Raw genomic sequence first — 18,763 nt, 5'->3', positions numbered from 1 at the left:
CACAAACACTATCCACCTGATCACAAATAATATCATACCTGATCACAAATATTATCACACCTGTTCACAAACACTATCCACCTGATCACAAACATTCACACTTCATCACAAGCACTATCCAGCTGATCACAAAATCTATCACATCTGATCACAAACACTATGCACCTGATCACAAACACTATCCACCTAATCGCAAACACTATCACACCTGATCACAAACACTATCACACCTGATCACAAACATTATCACACCTGATCAAAAACTCTATCCACCTGATCACAAACACTATCAGACCGGATCACAAACAAAATCACACCTCAGCGCAAACACTATCAAACAATCCAAAAACTATTACACCTGATCACAAACACTGTCACACCTGATGACAAACTCTATCATATCTGCTCACAAACACTATCACATCTGATCACAAACACTATTCACCTGATTAAAAACACTATCACACCTGATTAAAAACACTATGACACCTGATCACAACTATCATCACACTTGATCAAAAACTCCACCCACCTGCTCACAAATTCTATTACAAGTGATCAGAAACACTATCACACCTGATCACAAACACTATTACACCTGATCACAAACACTATCACACCTGATCATAAACGCTATCACTTCAAATCACAAACACTATCACACCTGATCACAAACACTATCACACCTGATCACAAAATCTAACACACCTCATCGCAAACACTATCACACCTGATCATAAACTCTACCACACCTGATCACAAACCCTATCGTTGCTGATCACAAACACTATCCATTCTGATCACAAATATTCACACTTGATCACAAGCACTATTCACCTGATCAAAAACACTTACACACCTGATCACAAACACTATCCACCTGATCACAAACACTATCCACCTGATCACAAACACTATCCACCTGATCACAAACACTATCACACCTGATCACAAACATTATCACACCTGATCACAAACACTATTCACCTGATCAAAAACACTATCACACCTGATCACAAACATTATCACACCTGATCACAAACACTATTCACCTGATCAAAAACACTATCACACCTGATCACAAACATTATCACACCTCAGCGCAAACACTATCAAACAATCCAAAAACTATTACACCTGATCACAAACACTGTCACACCTGATGACAAACTCTATCATATCTGCTCACAAACACTATCACATCTGATCAAAAACACTATTCACCTGATCACAAACACTATCACACCTGATCACAAACACTATCCACCTGATCACAAACATTCACATTTGATCACAAGCACGACTCACCTGATCAAAAACACTATCACACCTGATCACAAACATTATCATACCTGATCACAAACACTATCCACCTGATCACAAACATTATCAGACCTGATCACAAACACTATCCACCTGATCACAAACACTATCACACCTGATCACAAACACTATCACATCTGATCAAAAATTCTATCACACCTGATCACAAATACTATCCACCTCATCACAAACTCTATCCACCTGATCACAAACACTATCACACCTGATCACAAACAATAACACAGCTGATCACAAACACTATCACACCTGATCACAAACATTCACACTTCATCACAAACACTATTGCACCTGATCACAAACATTATCACATGTGATCACAAACACTATCCACCTGATCACCAACAATATCACACCTGATCACAAACACTTTCACGCCTGATCACAAATACTATCACAGCTGATCACAAATATTATCACACCTGATCACAAACTCTATCACATCTGATCACAAACATTATCACACCTGATCACAAACACTATCACACCTGATCACAAACATTATCACACCTGATCAAAAACACTATCACACCTGATCACAAACAATATCACACCTGATCACAAACATTATGCCACCTGATCACAAACATTATCACACCTGATCACAAACACTATCACATCTGATCACAGACACTATCACACCTGATCACAAACATTATGCCACCTGATTAAAAACACTATCACACCTGTTTAAAAACACTATCACACCTGATCACAACTATTGTCACACCTGATCACAGCACTATCACATATGATCACAAACACTATCACACCTGATCACAAACACTAATCACCTGATTAAAAACAGTATCACACCTGATTAAAAACACTATCACATCTGATCACAACTATTATCACACCTTATGAAAAACTCTATCCACCTGATCACAAACTCTATCACACATGATCAGAAACAATATCCAGCTGCTCAACAACAATATCACATCTGATCAGAAACACTATCTCACCTGATCACAAACACTATCACACCTGATCACAAACGCTATCTACCTGATCACAAATACGATCATAACTGATCACAAGTATTATCACACCTGAACACAAACACGATCACACTTGATCACAAACATGAATCACCCAATCCAAAAACTATCACACCTGACCACAAACACTATCCACCTGATCACAAATAATATCATACCTGATCAAAAATATTATCACACCTGAAGACAAATACTATCACACCTCATCACAAACACGAATCACCCAATCCAAAAACGATCACACCTGACCACAAACACTATCCACCTGATCACAAATAATATCATAACTGTTCACAAATATTATCACACCTGATCACAAACATGATCACACCTGATCACAAACACTATCCACCTGATCACAAACATTCACACTTGATCACAAGCACTATCCACCTGATCACAAACACTTTCCACCTGATCACAAACACTATCCAACTGATCACAAACTCTATCACAGCTGATCACAAATATATCACACCTGATCACAAATTCTATCACATCTGATCACAAACACTATCACACCTGATTAAAAACACTATCACACCTGATCACAACTATTATCACACCTGATCACAAACACTATCACATCTGATCACAAACACTAATCACCTGATTAAAAACACTATCACACCTGATTAAAAACACTATCACACCTGATCACAACTATTATCACACCTGATGAAAAAATCTATCCACCTGATCACAAACTCTATCACACATGATCAGAAACACTATCCAGCTGCTCAACAACAATATCACACCTGATCACAAACACTATCTCACCTGATCACAAACACTATCACACCTGATCACAAACGCCATCTACCTGATCACAAATACTATCATAACTGATCACAAGTATTATCACACCTGAACACAAACACTATCACACCTGATCACAAACATGAATCACCCAATCCAAAAACTATCACACCTGACCACAAACACTATCCACCTGATCACAAATAATATCATACCTGTTCACAAACACTATCCAACTGATCACAAACAGTCACACTTGATCACAAACACTATCCAACTGATCACAAACACTATCATACCTGATCACAAACACTATCCACCTGATCACAAACATTCACACTTGATCACAAGCACTATCCAGCTGATCACAAAATCTATCACACCTGATCACAAACACTATGCACCTGATCACAAACACTATCCACCTAATCGCAAACACTATCACACCTGATCACAAACACTATCACACCTGATCACAAACATTATCACACCTGATCAAAAACTCTATCTGTGGTGTATGTAACCTGTTCCACCTTAAGAGAACTTAAGCCTGGTCCACCTTAAGAAAGGTACTACTTTCTTTGGCTGCTGTATACGTAATACCGGTGGTGATCACACCGGTATATAAGCACAGTGTAATAATATTGTAATCAGTATAGTCCGACCTCCAACCAGTAAAGAGCTGTTGAATTTACTCTTGTGGTCTGTGTAGTAATTCTCACTATAACATACAGACTTAACAGTGGCGACGAGTCCGATTCTTACCCTGCTGCAGTAATTTCCACGGCGACTTCGTCCACAGACAGGACGTCGAAGAGAGGTTTCCACCCTCATCACCTACGGGAAGACACGTCGAGCGGCAGGCATCGAGCAACCGGAGTGCAGAAGACATCCTGACCTCGAAGCCTCCATCAGCGACTGTCAGCTTCTTCTACTACCTCGTGGTGGGTAAGCCGGGCAGCGACGCGACAGACAGTCAACCGCGTTGGCTGTACAGACGGGGCTGGGAAGACGGAGGAATAAGGGCGGTGAGGTCGATCGCGACCAGAGATAAGGGCCGGGCCGCTTTCGAGCGAGAGGCGCAGCGCGGGACATCGATCGCGACCGGAGATAAGGGCCGCATTCGGGCTAAAGGCGCAGCGTCTGGGGAAACTGAAGGCGCGAGAGCCGCGGTGAAGCAGAGACAGCGTCGGGGGGACGGGTGAAGACCGCCAAGCGCGGGAAAACCGCCATTTTGTGGGCGGAGGACGACGGCAAGAGCGGGAAGCCGCCATCTTAGATAACATTAAAAATACGATAAATTGCTACGATGCCTAAACATGGGAACATTAATGCCTTCGACAGTGATATAGAAGACTGTGATGTGCCTCAATAAGTTCCGAGACTCGATGTTAGCGAAACAAAACAAGGCTTTTATTAAATTAGAAAGTAACACGTAAAAGAGAGAGATGTCTTCCTTCTGGAGGCTGAGGCCAGACTGAGCCAGCTTACAAAAGGGGTCAGGTATGGGCGGAGCCCTACACACAGCACATTCCAGCACATTCCAATACATAATACAATGAGGACTGGGGGAAGGGAAATGACACTGAAACCGACCACAGTCACAGGCAGTGATGAATGGAATATATTTCATCACATTCACCCCTTCTATAGATTTAGTCTGTTCAGGGGTTTGATAGTCCTCTGCGACCGACGTGGTGCCACGGGTGTCGGCTGGGTGTCCCCGGTAGCCTCCTGGGTCTCTGCTGGGGGTGCCGCCAGGGTTGTTGAAGGGGTAGTTGGTGGGGGTGCCGTTGGTCGATGTTCTTCCGGGGGTGATGAAAGAGTAGTGGGTGGGTAAGGGTTGCTGTGATCGTTGAAAAGAGTAGTGGGTGGGTAAGAATTGCTGTGATCGTTGTCGCTGCTATTGCCATGGTTGTTGTTGATGCCGGCTGGGGCGACGTCTTTTATGGACACGGTGTCCTCCCTTCCGTCGGCGTGCCGGACATATGCGTATTGGGGGTTGGCGTGGAGTAGGTGTACTGGCTCCACGAGAGGGTCCGTCTTGTGGCCCCTCACATGCCTTCGCACGAGTACCGGACCTGGGGTGGAGAGCCATGACGGCATGGATACACCTGAGGTGGATTTCCGGGGAAAGACAAACATACGTTCATGAGGCGTGGCATTAGTGGCCATACACAATAGCGACCGTATCGAATGGAGCACATCCGAGAGGACTTCCTGCCAGCGGGAGATAGGGAGGCCCTTGGTCCTTAGAGCTAGAGTGACTGCTTTCCACACTGTCCCGTTCTCTCGCTCCACCTGGCCGTTACCCCGGGGGTTGTAGCTGGTGGTACGGCTCGTGGCGATCCCCTTGGACAGCATGTACTGGCGTAGCTCTTCACTCATGAAGGACGCCCCCCTATCTGTATGGATGTAGCTCGTCATACCGAACAGGCAGAACAGGCTGTTGAGGCATTTAATGACCGTGGCGCTGGTCATGTCTGGGCAGGGGAAGGTGAATGGGAACCGGGAGTATTCGTCCACAATGTTCAGGAAGTAAACATTGCGGTCGACGGACAGGAGGGGGCCCTTGAAATCTAAGCTGAGCCGCTCAAAGGGCCGTGTAGCTTTGATTAAGTGGGCTCTATCTGGGCGGTAGAACCGAGGCTTGCACTCAGCGCAAGTGCGGCAGTTCCTGGTCAGAGACCGAACTTCCTCAATCGAGTAGGGTAAGTTATGGGACTTTATGAAGTGGAACAGCCGCGTGACCCCTGTGTGGCAGAGGTCGTTGTGGAGGGTCTGTAGCCGATCCCCGGTGGCGCTGGCACACATCCCTCGTGAGAGGGCGTCAGGGGATTCGTTAAGGGCCCCTGGCCAGTAAATGATGTTGTGCTGCCTCTCCCTCTAACTTAACCTCAACTGTATGTATTTAACTTACTTATATATGTATAACCTACCTGTTGGGGCTGTTGCCCCTTTAACTTACCTTTTAGGGCCATTGCCCCTTTAAGACGCACCTTAGCGTGCTGACGTCACGTCACGTACAACGTAGCGTGCTGACGTCACGGCACGTACGACGTGACGTGCGTGAGGCGGCTGCCGGCCCGACTCGGCCTTCCAGAAAGGCTGCCGGCACAGCCCGGCCTAGCGTCTTCGGCCGCATCTACCAGCCGCCGGGAGCGACGCGATCTTCCGCTCCCGCGGCAAGCATCGGCTCAGCCTGGCCTCCAGCTCCCGCTCCCGACTTCGGCCTCCACGGCCAGAAACGCGACCACGCGCATCACGTGACGCCCCAAGCGCGGACAACGCTACCGAGCGTGATGAGGTCATCACGCTCCCCACAGGACTGCTACGTAGTCCTCGTGGAGTCCTTGCTGGGACACAGACCTACACCACGGTGCTCCTACAGCAGCACAGGCTCCGGGCAGTTGTATTGTCCCCATGCTTGAGTCTTGGAAATTGTTTGTCTGTGAGTATTCTAGAATGCTATAGATGATTAATGTGCACTGTATGTTGTAGAAAATGTTTAGTTGTAACTTTTCTCTGCCTAGCTGATTAACTAGTAGCTGTATTTTCATACACTATGTACAGGGCTAATTTAAAGAGAATGCCTCCCAGTTTACTAAATGTACTGTGTTGCTCAGGCGTACCTAAATCTGTGTATACATATCAGTTATGCGCCTGTATACTAATGTGTGCTTCCATTTCTGTGTTGTATTTCAGTTTTACAATTAGAATCGTTCAGTAAAGCGTTACAAGAAAAGTCAAGCCTTGTGATTTTATTGGAAGATATCGAGTTGTTCGCTATCTGTCTAGCTCTGCATAGAAGCGCGTTGCGAGGGCAGAACAGTAAAAAGACAACAGCACAGCGGGCTCAAGCGCAGGAAGATACCACTCCGCTACCATGAGTCTACGCTCAGGAAAACAATATACCCTAGAGGACGTCGACCAGTCAAGCGAGAAGCATGAGCCTCTCCTAGCAAACGATGCCAAGTCACAGCCCTCTAAAGTATCCCCTAGGTCATCTCGGCGGTCCAGCAGACCGTCGTCATCGACAGCTTCTGCAGCCGCCAAAGCACGTGCCAAGGCAAAAGCTGCCCAGGCTCAATTGTCCTTCGCTGAAAAAGAAGCTGACCTTATGAAGCAGAGAGCCGACCTCGAAGCTAGTATGATGAAGCAGAAAGCTGACCTTATGAAGCAGAGAGCCGACCTCGACGCTAGTGTGATGAAGCAGAGAGCTGACCTCGACGCTAGTGTGATGAAGCAGACAGCACAGTCCTCTAAAGTATCCACTAGATCATCTCGGCAGTCCAGCAGACCGTCGCCATCGACAGCTTCTGCAGCCGCCAAAGCACGTGCCAAGGCAAAAGCTGCCCAGGCTCAATTGGCCCTTGCTGAAAAAGAAGCTAGGGTTATGAAGCAGAGAGCTGACCTCGCTGCCAGTCTCCACATTCTCCAAAGCCAGAGAGCTGCCGCTGCCGCTAAAGCTAAAGCCGCAGCTTATGAAGAAGGTGAGGAGAACGAAGGCGGGGAGCCCAGCCAGGAAACATATGTTCTGGGACAGCCCCTCAGTCCAGTGCAACGTACAAGTGAGTGTGTCCAACAACACTCCAAATTGTTCTCCAAGGAAACATCCAACTATCTCAACGCAGAACCAGCTACTCAACACAGTAGCAAACAGCCTGTTTTTGGAGACACTGAGCTTAAAGGAGAAGAAACAAGCAAGACTTACCTACAGAGACCTCCACAGCACTCGGCCAATCCAGCCAAGCAGTCCTCACCCGAGCCACAGGGTACACAGGACCTCGCTGGGTGCCTTATCCGCCGAGAGTTGTTGAGTTCGGGCCTTCTGGAGTTAGATGGCCGTCCTGAAAGTTGTTGGCCATGGAAAGAGTCCAACCCGAGACTACACAAGGTAGCATCGAACAGTGGACTGGTGATGGAAGCCTTCCCTGCAGAGGACCGTGCCAAGGATCTGAAGGATTTGCACCTTGGAGTGGATCCTCCCCCCCTTCAACGGAGCCTGGGGCTCTCCTGGAACCTGGAAACAGACAGCGTCACATTCCTGGTGTCCCGTGAAGAAAGGCCATTCACACGGAGAGACATCCTGTCCACAGTCAACAGTTTGTACGACCCTTTGGGGTTCGTAGCTCCCATAACAATGCAAGGAAAAGCATTAGTACGGGAACTCTCATCGGATCAGAGTGAGTGGGATGCTCCACTCCTCCCAGAAAAAGAAGCAAAATGGAACCTACAGTTGATCAGAGACAAGATTGACATCGATGTGGGCGCCGTCAAGTTCTTCACGGACAGCAAGATTGTACTTGGTTACATCCACAACTCCACAAGAAGGTTTTACGTGTATGTTTCCAACCGGGTGACTCGTATCAGACGATCCACTCACCCCGACCAGTGGTGCTATGTCTCCACAGACCTGAACCCTGCAGACCATGCTACCAGGTCTATACCAGCAGCACACCTACAGCAAAGCAGTTGGTTCTCGGGCCCCTCTTTCCTGTCTAATGTCAACACAGAGGAGACTCCTGAGTCCAATCCCTTCACCCTTGTGGAGCCTGAAGCTGATACTGAGATTCGGCCTGAAGTTACGACCCTGGTCACCAAAGCCTCAGAATCTCAGTTGGGCTCACAAAGCTTCGAGCGATTCTCAAGCTGGAGAACACTCTGCCGAACCACAGCCCGACTCATTCATGTAGCAGCATCCTTCAAGGGGAATTCGGACAACATAGAACGCAAAGGATGGAAATGTTCTAAAGAAGTATCCAGCACAAGTGAGCCTTCACAAGCCAAAGGTGTGATCATTCGCTCTGTCCAGCATGATGTCTTCAAGGAGGAATTCAAATGTCTTGAAGAGGGACAGACATTCCCCAAGCAAAGAGGAGAGTATTTGTCCACCCTACAGAGCCATAGGAAATGGACAGAAGACAAGCCAAACGTCAAAGTGAGAGACGTTGTCTTGCTGAAAGACAGCCAAGCACGCAGAAATGAATGGCCAGTGGGCCTGGTTGTCAAAACTCTGCCGACCAGGGACAAGAGGGTCCGCAAGGTGGAGGTGAAGATTGTCAAGGAGGGGCCTATCAAAGTGTTTCTGAGGCCAGTCTCAGAGATCCTCCTTTCTGAAGTAACCTAGAGAACGGACTCTGAGTATGTTGCAGCCAAAGGACGTTTTCTTCAGGTTTATTTTGTATCTGTAGTGGTACAATGGAATTGTACCAAGCGGGGAGTGTGCTGCCTCTCCCTCTAACTTAACCTCAACTGTATGTATTTAACTTACTTATATATGTATAACCTACCTGTTGGGGCTGTTGCCCCTTTAACTTACCTTTTAGGGCCATTGCCCCTTTAAGACGCACCTTAGCGTGCTGACGTCACGTCACGTACAACGTAGCGTGCTGACGTCACGGCACGTACGACGTGACGTGCGTGAGGCGGCTGCCGGCCCGACTCGGCCTTCCAGAAAGGCTGCCGGCACAGCCCGGCCTAGCGTCTTCGGCCGCATCTACCAGCCACCGGGAGCGACGCGATCTTCCGCTCCCGCGGCAAGCATCGGCTCAGCCTGGCCTCCAGCTCCCGCTCCCGACTTCGGCCTCCACGGCCAGAAACGCGACCACGCGCATCACGTGACGCCCCAAGCGCGGACAACGCTACCGAGCGTGATGAGGTCATCACGCTCCCCACAGGACTGCTACGTAGTCCTCGTGGAGTCCTTGCTGGGACACAGACCTACACCACGGTGCTCCTACAGCAGCACAGGCTCCGGGCAGTTGTATTGTCCCCATGCTTGAGTCTTGGAAATTGTTTGTCTGTGAGTATTCTAGAATGCTATAGATGATTAATGTGCACTGTATGTTGTAGAAAATGTTTAGTTGTAACTTTTCTCTGCCTAGCTGATTAACTAGTAGCTGTATTTTCATACACTATGTACAGGGCTAATTTAAAGAGAATGCCTCCCAGTTTACTAAATGTACTGTGTTGCTCAGGCGTACCTAAATCTGTGTATACATATCAGTTATGCGCCTGTATACTAATGTGTGCTTCCATTTCTGTGTTGTATTTCAGTTTTACAATTAGAATCGTTCAGTAAAGCGTTACAAGAAAAGTCAAGCCTTGTGATTTTATTGGAAGATATCGAGTTGTTCGCTATCTGTCTAGCTCTGCATAGAAGCGCGTTGCGAGGGCAGAACAGATGTCGTACTCGAAGGTGGAGAGCTCGATCCGCCACCTAAGAATCTTATCATTTTTAATCTTCCCCCTCTGTTTATTGTTGAACATAAACGCTACCGACCGCTGGTCGGTAAGTAGGGTGAAGCGTTTGCCGGCTAGGTAGTGGCGCCAGTGGCGCACTGCCTCCACGATGGCTTGGGCCTCCTTTTCCACAGAGGAGTGTCTGATCTCGGGGCCTTGGAGGGTCCTCGAGAAGAAAGCTACGGGCCGCCCCGCCTGGTTGAGGGTGGCCGCCAAGGCGAAGTCAGACGCATCACTTTCCACTTGAAATGGAGTGTTCTCGTCCACTGCCTGTAGCGTGGCCCGCTCAATATCCTGCTTAATGCATTTGAAGGCGGCGTGGGCCTCAGCAGAGAGCGGAAAAGAGGATGCTTTCAAGAGGGGGCGGGCTTTGTCGGAGTAGTTGGGGACCCATTGGGAATAATAAGAAAATAACCCCAGGCACCTTTTCAGGGCTTTGGGAGTGTTGGGCAGGGGCAGCTCCCGTAGGGGGCGCAATCGGTCGGGGTCTGGTCCGATTTCCCCATTCTCCACCACGCTGCCTAGTATGCAGAGGCGCGTGGTGTTGAAAACGCACTTGTCCTCGTTGTAGGTGTGGTTGAGTTTTTGTGCGGTTTCCAGGAACCTCTCGAGGTTCGAGTCGTGATCCTGCTGATTGTGGCCGCAGATGGTGACGTTGTCGAGGTAGGGGAAGGTTGCCTGCAAGTGGTGGTCATCGACCATGCGGCCCATCTCCCTCTGAAAGACCGAGACCCCATTCGTCACCCCAAAGGGGACTCTGAGGAATTGGTAGAGGCGTTCGTTCGTCTCGAAGGCGGTGTACGGGCGGTCCTCTGGTCTGATAGGGAGCTGGTGGTACGCTGACTTGAGGTCGATGGTGGAGAACACCCGGTATTGGGCGATTTGGTTCACCATTTCTGATATGCGGGGTAGCGGGTAGGCGTCTAGTTGGGTGTACCTGTTGATCGTTTGACTATAGTCGATCACCATCCGTTTCTTCTCGCTACCCCTTACCACTACCACTTGGGCGCGCCACGGGCTGTTGCTGCATTCAATAATGCGCTCTTTCAGGAGCCTGTCTACCTCGGTCGCGATAAACCGCCTGTCCTCCCAGCTGTACCTCCTGCTTTTGGTCGCTATTGGCCGGCAGTTAGGGGTAAGGTTCGCGAATAGCGAAGGTGGCTTTACCTTCAGGGTAGCCAGACCGCACACTGTGAGGGGCGGCTGGGACCCATCGTACTTGAGCGTGATGCTTTGGTGGTTGCATTGGAAATCCAGGCCCAAGATCACGCTCGCACATAGGTTCTTCATGATTAACACTTTAAAATTATCGTATACAGTTCCGTTAACGCCCAATTGTACCGTGCAGTAACCCAGAATGGTCGATGTCTGGGTTTTATCAGCCATAGAGATGGTACCCTGAGTAGGGACCACCTTTAGGGAGAGTTGCTGTGCCAGTTCAGGGTGGATAAAACTCTCCGTGCTTCCACTGTCAATTAAGCATTTAACCCGGCACCCGTTTACCTCGATGTCCACCATTGATTTGGATAGCGGGTGCGGCCTGGTCTGGTCCACTGTGACCGATGCCACTGTAGGGCTCTGATCGATACAAGATGGCGTCCAAGATGGCCGCTCCCACGGCGCACACGCGGCGGTTGCGGGTTTTCCGGCGGTTGGTTTTCCGGCGGGGTTCCCTCTGCACACCTTCCCGAAGTGCCCCTTCTTACCGCACTTAAAGCAGGTGGTGCCTTTCGCCGGGCACAGGTTTCTGGTGTGCTTTGGCTGCCCGCAGAAGTAGCAGTTGGGTCCCTGACGCGTCGCGGCTGTCGTAGGGCTTCTGGGGGGAGAGCTGGGCCCCGCCGGTGTCGAGCTGCCGGGTGGGGAAGATGCCTTCCAAGATGGCGGCACCCTCGGTGCGCACGTGGCGGCGTGGACGGCGCGGGCTGAAGAGTAGGCGTCCGAGTTTCTCTGGGCCACATCCAGGGACCGCGCGGTGTCCGCAGCCTGTTTCAGGTCCAACCCCGTTTTTTTCCAGCAGTCTTTGCCGGATGTAGGTGGAGCTGAGGCCTGTGATAAAGGCATCGCGAACAAGCTCATCGGTGTACACTGCGGCTTTTACCTCTCGGCACTTACAGTCTTTGCCAAGCATTTTCAGGATGCTTAGGAACTCCTCCACCGATTCCCCAGGTCGCTGTGCGCGAGTAGCGAGTAGATGCCTAGCATACACCTCATTCGTAGGCTGCTGGTAATGCGCCTTTAAGATGTCGCAGGCGGCCAGGTACGTATCGGTGTCTTGGATGAGGGGGTAAACCCGGTGGCTTACCCAATTCCGCAGAATTCCGAGGCTCATCCTCGCAGCGTCCGTAGCGTCTTTGACGGCTGCGGAATTGTCCAGGAAGAATTCCATACACTCAAACCAGTGTCCGAAGCGTGCTGATGCGTCCGGAGCATGTTGATCCAAATCCAAACGTTCGGGTTTCAGGAGTTGGTCCATAGTGTTGAAAAATAATTTAATAAAATTGATGTGCCTCAATAAGTTCCGAGACTCGATGTTAGCGAAACAAAACAAGGCTTTTATTAAATTAGAAAGTAACACGTAAAAGAGAGAGATGTCTTCCTTCTGGAGGCTGAGGCCAGACTGAGCCAGCTTACAAAAGGGGCCAGGTATGGGCGGAGCCCTACACACAGCACATTCCAGCACATTCCAATACATAATACAATGAGGACTGGGGGAAGGGAAATGACACTGAAACCGACCACAGTCACAGGCAGTGATGAATGGAATATATTTCATCACAGACTGGGCTATGTATGTAGAACGCATACAAAACTATTGTAAGGCAAATAAAATTCCTGAGACAGATAAAGCACTAACATTACTAAACTTAATGGGTGTGAAGACATACGGGCAATTGAAACACCTGTTATCACCAGATGAACCGGCGGATAAGACGTTCGAACAGATTGTTACTGTCCTAAAAAATCATCTTAGCCCCACGCCGCTGATGCTAGCGGAACGATTTAAATTTTATGATAGAAGACAGCGGCAAAATGAAAGCAATGCTGAATATTTGATGGAATTACGTAAGCTAGCAAAATATTGTCAGTTTGGAACTGGACTGACAGAGGCACTTCGAGATAGATTTGTGTGTGGTTTATTTAAACAGGATACACAAAGGCGACTGCTCGAGGAGAATGAGCTGTCTCTCGAGAAGGCGGTCACTATGGCAGCAGCACACGAGGCCGCATCGAGAGGCACGGCAGTAATGCAGCTACGGCCACCGGAACTCGGTACAAACAAATTGGGTTTGAGTTCTGTCAAATGTTATCGTTGTGGAAAGACAACGCACGATCAGAACCAGTGTTGGTTTAAAAACCAAGAATGCAGAACGTGTGGCAGGTTTGGCCGCATAGCTAAAGTATGCCGGTCAGGAAAGAAGACCAGCAATAAAAAGTCACCGCAAGGAAAATATGCAAAGGTACACAAGGTGACAAAGAACAGTTTGACTGAACAGAAGTCAGATTCAGACGCTAGCAGTAATGAACTGGATAGCTTAAGAATACACAACGTTGGTAAGGATACAGACCTCCAGACAATTTGGGTCACTCTTAAGATAGCAGGAGTCCAAGTAAAAATGGAATTGGACACTGGATCGGCATTGACGGTCATGAATAAGAAAGATTACAGAAGGTTATTCCAACATATTCCCTTACAGGATACGGAGATTATATTGAAAACATACACGGGGCAAAGAGTGTACCCCATCGGAAAAGTAGAGGTAGAAGTGGTCCACAAGGGCGAAGAAAGCCAAGTAATGGACTTATATGTGCTACCTGAAGGAGGTCCACCACTACTAGGACGGGAGTGGATTAGGAAAATGAATATGGACTGGCACTCCTTGAAAGCACTAACGGTAGATTCCGGAGAAACAGCTGTCAAACCTAAATGATTGTCCAGAATATTGGATGAGGCTAAAGAGGTGTTCCAGCCGGGACTGGGAACACTGAGAGGAATTACGGCAAACATCAAGATTGATGAACATGCACAACCAAAATTTTTTAAAGCCAGACCGGTACCCTATGCAATACGACCTGCGGTTGAAGCGGAGCTGGAAGCACTAGAACGTTCAGGGGTACTGTCTAAAGTAGATTGGAGTGAGTGGGCTACGCCCATTGTTCCCGTTATGAAACGTCCTGCGAACAATAAGCCAGGAGATCCAGGGAAGGTTCGCATCTGTGGCGATTTCAAGATCACCGTTAATCCGGTGCTTCACACGGTGCAGTATCCGCTTCCACGGATTGAGGATATTTTCGCTTCACTGTCTGGCGGGAAACACTTCACCAAGATAGACCTGGCGCAGGCGTACTTGCAGATGGAGGTTGAAGAAGAGTCACGTCAATACCTCACGATCAACACGCATCGAGGGTTGTACCGGTACAATAGGCTGGTTTTTGGTGTGGCATCGGCTCCAGCAATTTGGCAGAGGGCCATGGAGCAGGTATTACAGGGAATTCCAGGCACACAATGTTACCTGGACGACATTCTGATCACAGGTGATGGTGATGAACAGCATCTCGCTAACTTGGAACTGGTGCTCAACAGACTGAAAGAGTATGGACTTAGGGTAAATCGGCAGAAATGTGAGTTCTTCCAGAAGCGGATCTCGTACTGTGGTCATGTCATTGACCGGGAGGGGCTTCATAAGTCTCCTGACAAGATAGCGGCAGTTGTAAAGGCTCCCGCTCCGGAGAATGTCTCTCAGTTGAGGTCGTTTCTAGGATTAATTAACTACTACCATAAATTTCTGCCAAATCTATCCACGGTGCTGCATCCGTTGAACGCTCTTTTACAGAAAGGGGTACCATGGGACTGGGGCGAAAACTGTAAGAAGGCATTTCGCAAAAGCAAAGAATTGATCACCTCAGAGGAAGTGTTGGCTCACTTCAACCCAACACTGCCTATTCGGTTGGCTTGTGATGCTTCTCCATATGGTATTGGGGCAGTACTCTCACATAAATTGCCAAATGGCACGGAAAGGCCAGTCGCGTTTGCATCCAGATCATTGACCTCCGCTGAGCGCAACTATGCGCAGGTCGATAGGGAGGCCCTTAGCCTTGTATGGGGAGTGAAGAAGTTTAATCATTACCTACAGGGCCAAAAATTCACACTTCTGACGGACCATCAACCGTTGGTGTCCATTTTTAACCCTAAGAAGGGTGTTTCGGTGATGACAGCACAGCGTCTCCAGAGATGGTCTCTTTTCTTAGGGGCACATCAATATCAGATAGAATTCAAAGGTACGAAACAGCATGGCAATGCTGATGGCCTGTCGCGCCTGCCACTACCTGAAGATGAAGACACGACGGAAGTTGACCCTGTTGAGTTATTTCATTCGACCATTATCGAGTGTTTACCTGTCACCAACGCAAGTATTGAAAGAGAAACCAGGAACGACCCGACACTGTCCAGAGTCTACGAGTGACAGTGAAAGGATGGCCAACACGGGGTGATCCTCTGTTACCAGCATTCTCGGCAAGGCGAGACCACCGTCTGCCATGGTACTTTGATGTACGGGACAAGAGTGATTATTCCTCCCAAGTTAAGGGAAAGAGTTTTAAAAGAACTACATGAAGGTCATCTGGGGGGAGTTAAAATGAAAAGTCTTGCTAGGGCTTACGTATGGTGGCCGGGTATTGACCAACAGATTGAGGAGTTAACGAAAAGCTGCGCTAGGTGTCAAAAAGTGCAAAATGCACCTCCAATAGCACCGCTACACCCATGGGAATGGCCTTCAGCCCCATGGCAACGCGTACACATTGACTTTGCTGGTCCATTCATGGACTCCATGTTCCTAATCGCGGTGGACGCACATTCCAAATGGCCAGAAGTCATCAAGATGAATACCACTACTTCAGAAAAGACAATTGCGGTGTTAAGAACAATATTCGCAAGGAACGGATTGCCAGAACAGATCTGTTCGGACAACGGACCACAGTTTGTATCGGAAGAATTCCAACAATTCTTAAAGAAGAATGGAGTTAAACATTATACCTCTGCCCCATATCATCCGGCGACAAACGGGTTGGCTGAAAGATTTGTCCAGACATTCAAAAAGGCTATTAAGGCCATGAATGATGATCAGATTCCGCTGCAACACAAGGTCGATAAGTTCCTGATGTCATATAGAAACGCCGATCATGCCGTGACTAACCAAAGTCCTGCTATGATGTTTTATAACAGGAGGTTGCGGTCCAAGTTGGACTTGTTAAAACCAAATGTGCGGAGGGAAGTGGAAAACAAACAGTTTCGGCATATTAACAGCAAGACCACTCGAACTTTCGACGTAGGACAACCAGTGATGGCAAGGGGCTATGGAAACGACAAATGGCAGTCCGGAACAATCCGGGCCAGACAAGGACCTCTGATGTACACCGTAGATATTGGTCATAATGTGATAAGGCGTCATGCGGATCAACTGGTAGAGTCGAGAGCAAGGGTCGAACCCATGGTTGTGACAGAGACAGCTGTGGAAGACGTTCATGAACCTGAAGCATCTACCTCGGCCGAGAATGTATTTGATGATGATGACACCCAATACATTGGCAACCAACTAGAGGAGGCACCTCAACAACAAGAATCAGAGACCACTGAAAGGCGTCATCCAAGCCGAATCAGAAAGCCTCCTGAGAGACTGAACCTTTGAACTGTTATACCTGAAGTTATATATGTATATATGTTATGTTTATTTGGGGATATGACTGTTAAGCTAAAAAGGGAGGATTGTGGTGTATGTAACCTGTTCCACCTTAAGAGAACTTTTAAGCCTGGTCCACCTTAAGAAAGGTACTACTTTCTTTGGCTGCTGTATACGTAATACCGGTGGTGATCACACCGGTATATAAGCACAGTGTAATAATATTGTATTCAGTATAGTCCGACCTCCAACCAGTAAAGACCTGTTGAATTTACCCTTGTGGTCTGTGTAGTAATTCTCACTATAACACACAGACTTAACACTATCCACCTGATCACAAACACTATCAGACTGGATCACAAACAAAATCACACCTCAGCGCAAACACTATCAAACAATCCAAAAACTATTACACCTGATCACAAACACTGTCACACCTGATGACAAACTCTATCATATCTGCTCACAAACACTATCACATCTGATCACAAACACTATTCACCTGATTAAAAACACTATCACACCTGATTAAAAACACTATGACACCTGATCACAACTATTATCACACTTGATCAAAAACTCCATCCACCTGCTCACAAATTCTATTACAAGTGATCAGAAACCCTATCACACCTGATCACAAACACTATTACACCTGATCACAAACACTATCCACCTGATCACAAACATTATCAGACCTGATCACAAACACTATCCACCTGATCACAAACACTATCACACCTGATCACAAACACTATCACACCTGATCACAAACACTATCACATCTGATCACAAACACTATCCACCTCATCACAAACTCTATCCACCTGATCACAAACACTATCACACCTGATCACAAACATTCACACTTGATCACAAACACTATTGCACCTGATCACAAACATTATCACATGTGACCACAAACACTATCCACCTGATCACCAACAATATCACACCTGATCACAAACACTTTCACATCTGATCACAAACTCTATCACATCTGATCACAAACATTGTCACACCTGATCACAAACACTATCACACATGATCACAAACATTATCACACCTGATCACAAACACTATCACAGGTGATCACAAACACTATCACACCTGATCACAAACTCTATCATATCTGATATCAAAAACTATCACACCTAATCGCAAACACTATCACACCTGATCACAAACACTATCACAACTAATCACAAACAGTATCTACCTGATCACATATACTATCATAACTGATCACAAGTATTATCACACCTGAACAGAAACACTATCACACCTGATCACAAACACGAATCACCCAATCCAAAAACTATCACACCTGACCACAAACACTATCCAAATGATCACAAATAATATCAAACCTGATCACAAATATTATCACACCTGAACACATACACTATCACACCTGATCACAAACATGTATCACCCAATCCAAAAACTATCACACCTGATCACAAACACTATCCACCTGATCACAAATACTATCATAACTGATCACAAATATTGTTACACCTGATCACAAACACTATCACACCTGATCACAAACATGATCACACCTGATCACAAACACTATGCACCTGATCACAAACATTCACACTTGATCACAAACACTATCCACCTAATCACAAACACTATCACACCTGATCAAAAACTCTATCCACCTGATCACAAATTCTATCACATGTGATCACAAACACTATCCAGCTGCTCAACAATATCACACCTGAT

This window comes from Somniosus microcephalus, chromosome 3 (genome assembly GCF_052327205.1).
Source record: "Somniosus microcephalus isolate GS21.2 chromosome 3, FLI_Smic_1.0, whole genome shotgun sequence".
Lineage (NCBI taxonomy): Eukaryota > Metazoa > Chordata > Chondrichthyes > Squaliformes > Somniosidae > Somniosus > Somniosus microcephalus.
The sequence above is the reverse complement of the archived record's forward strand: the minus strand, read 5'-3'. Positions refer to the sequence as shown.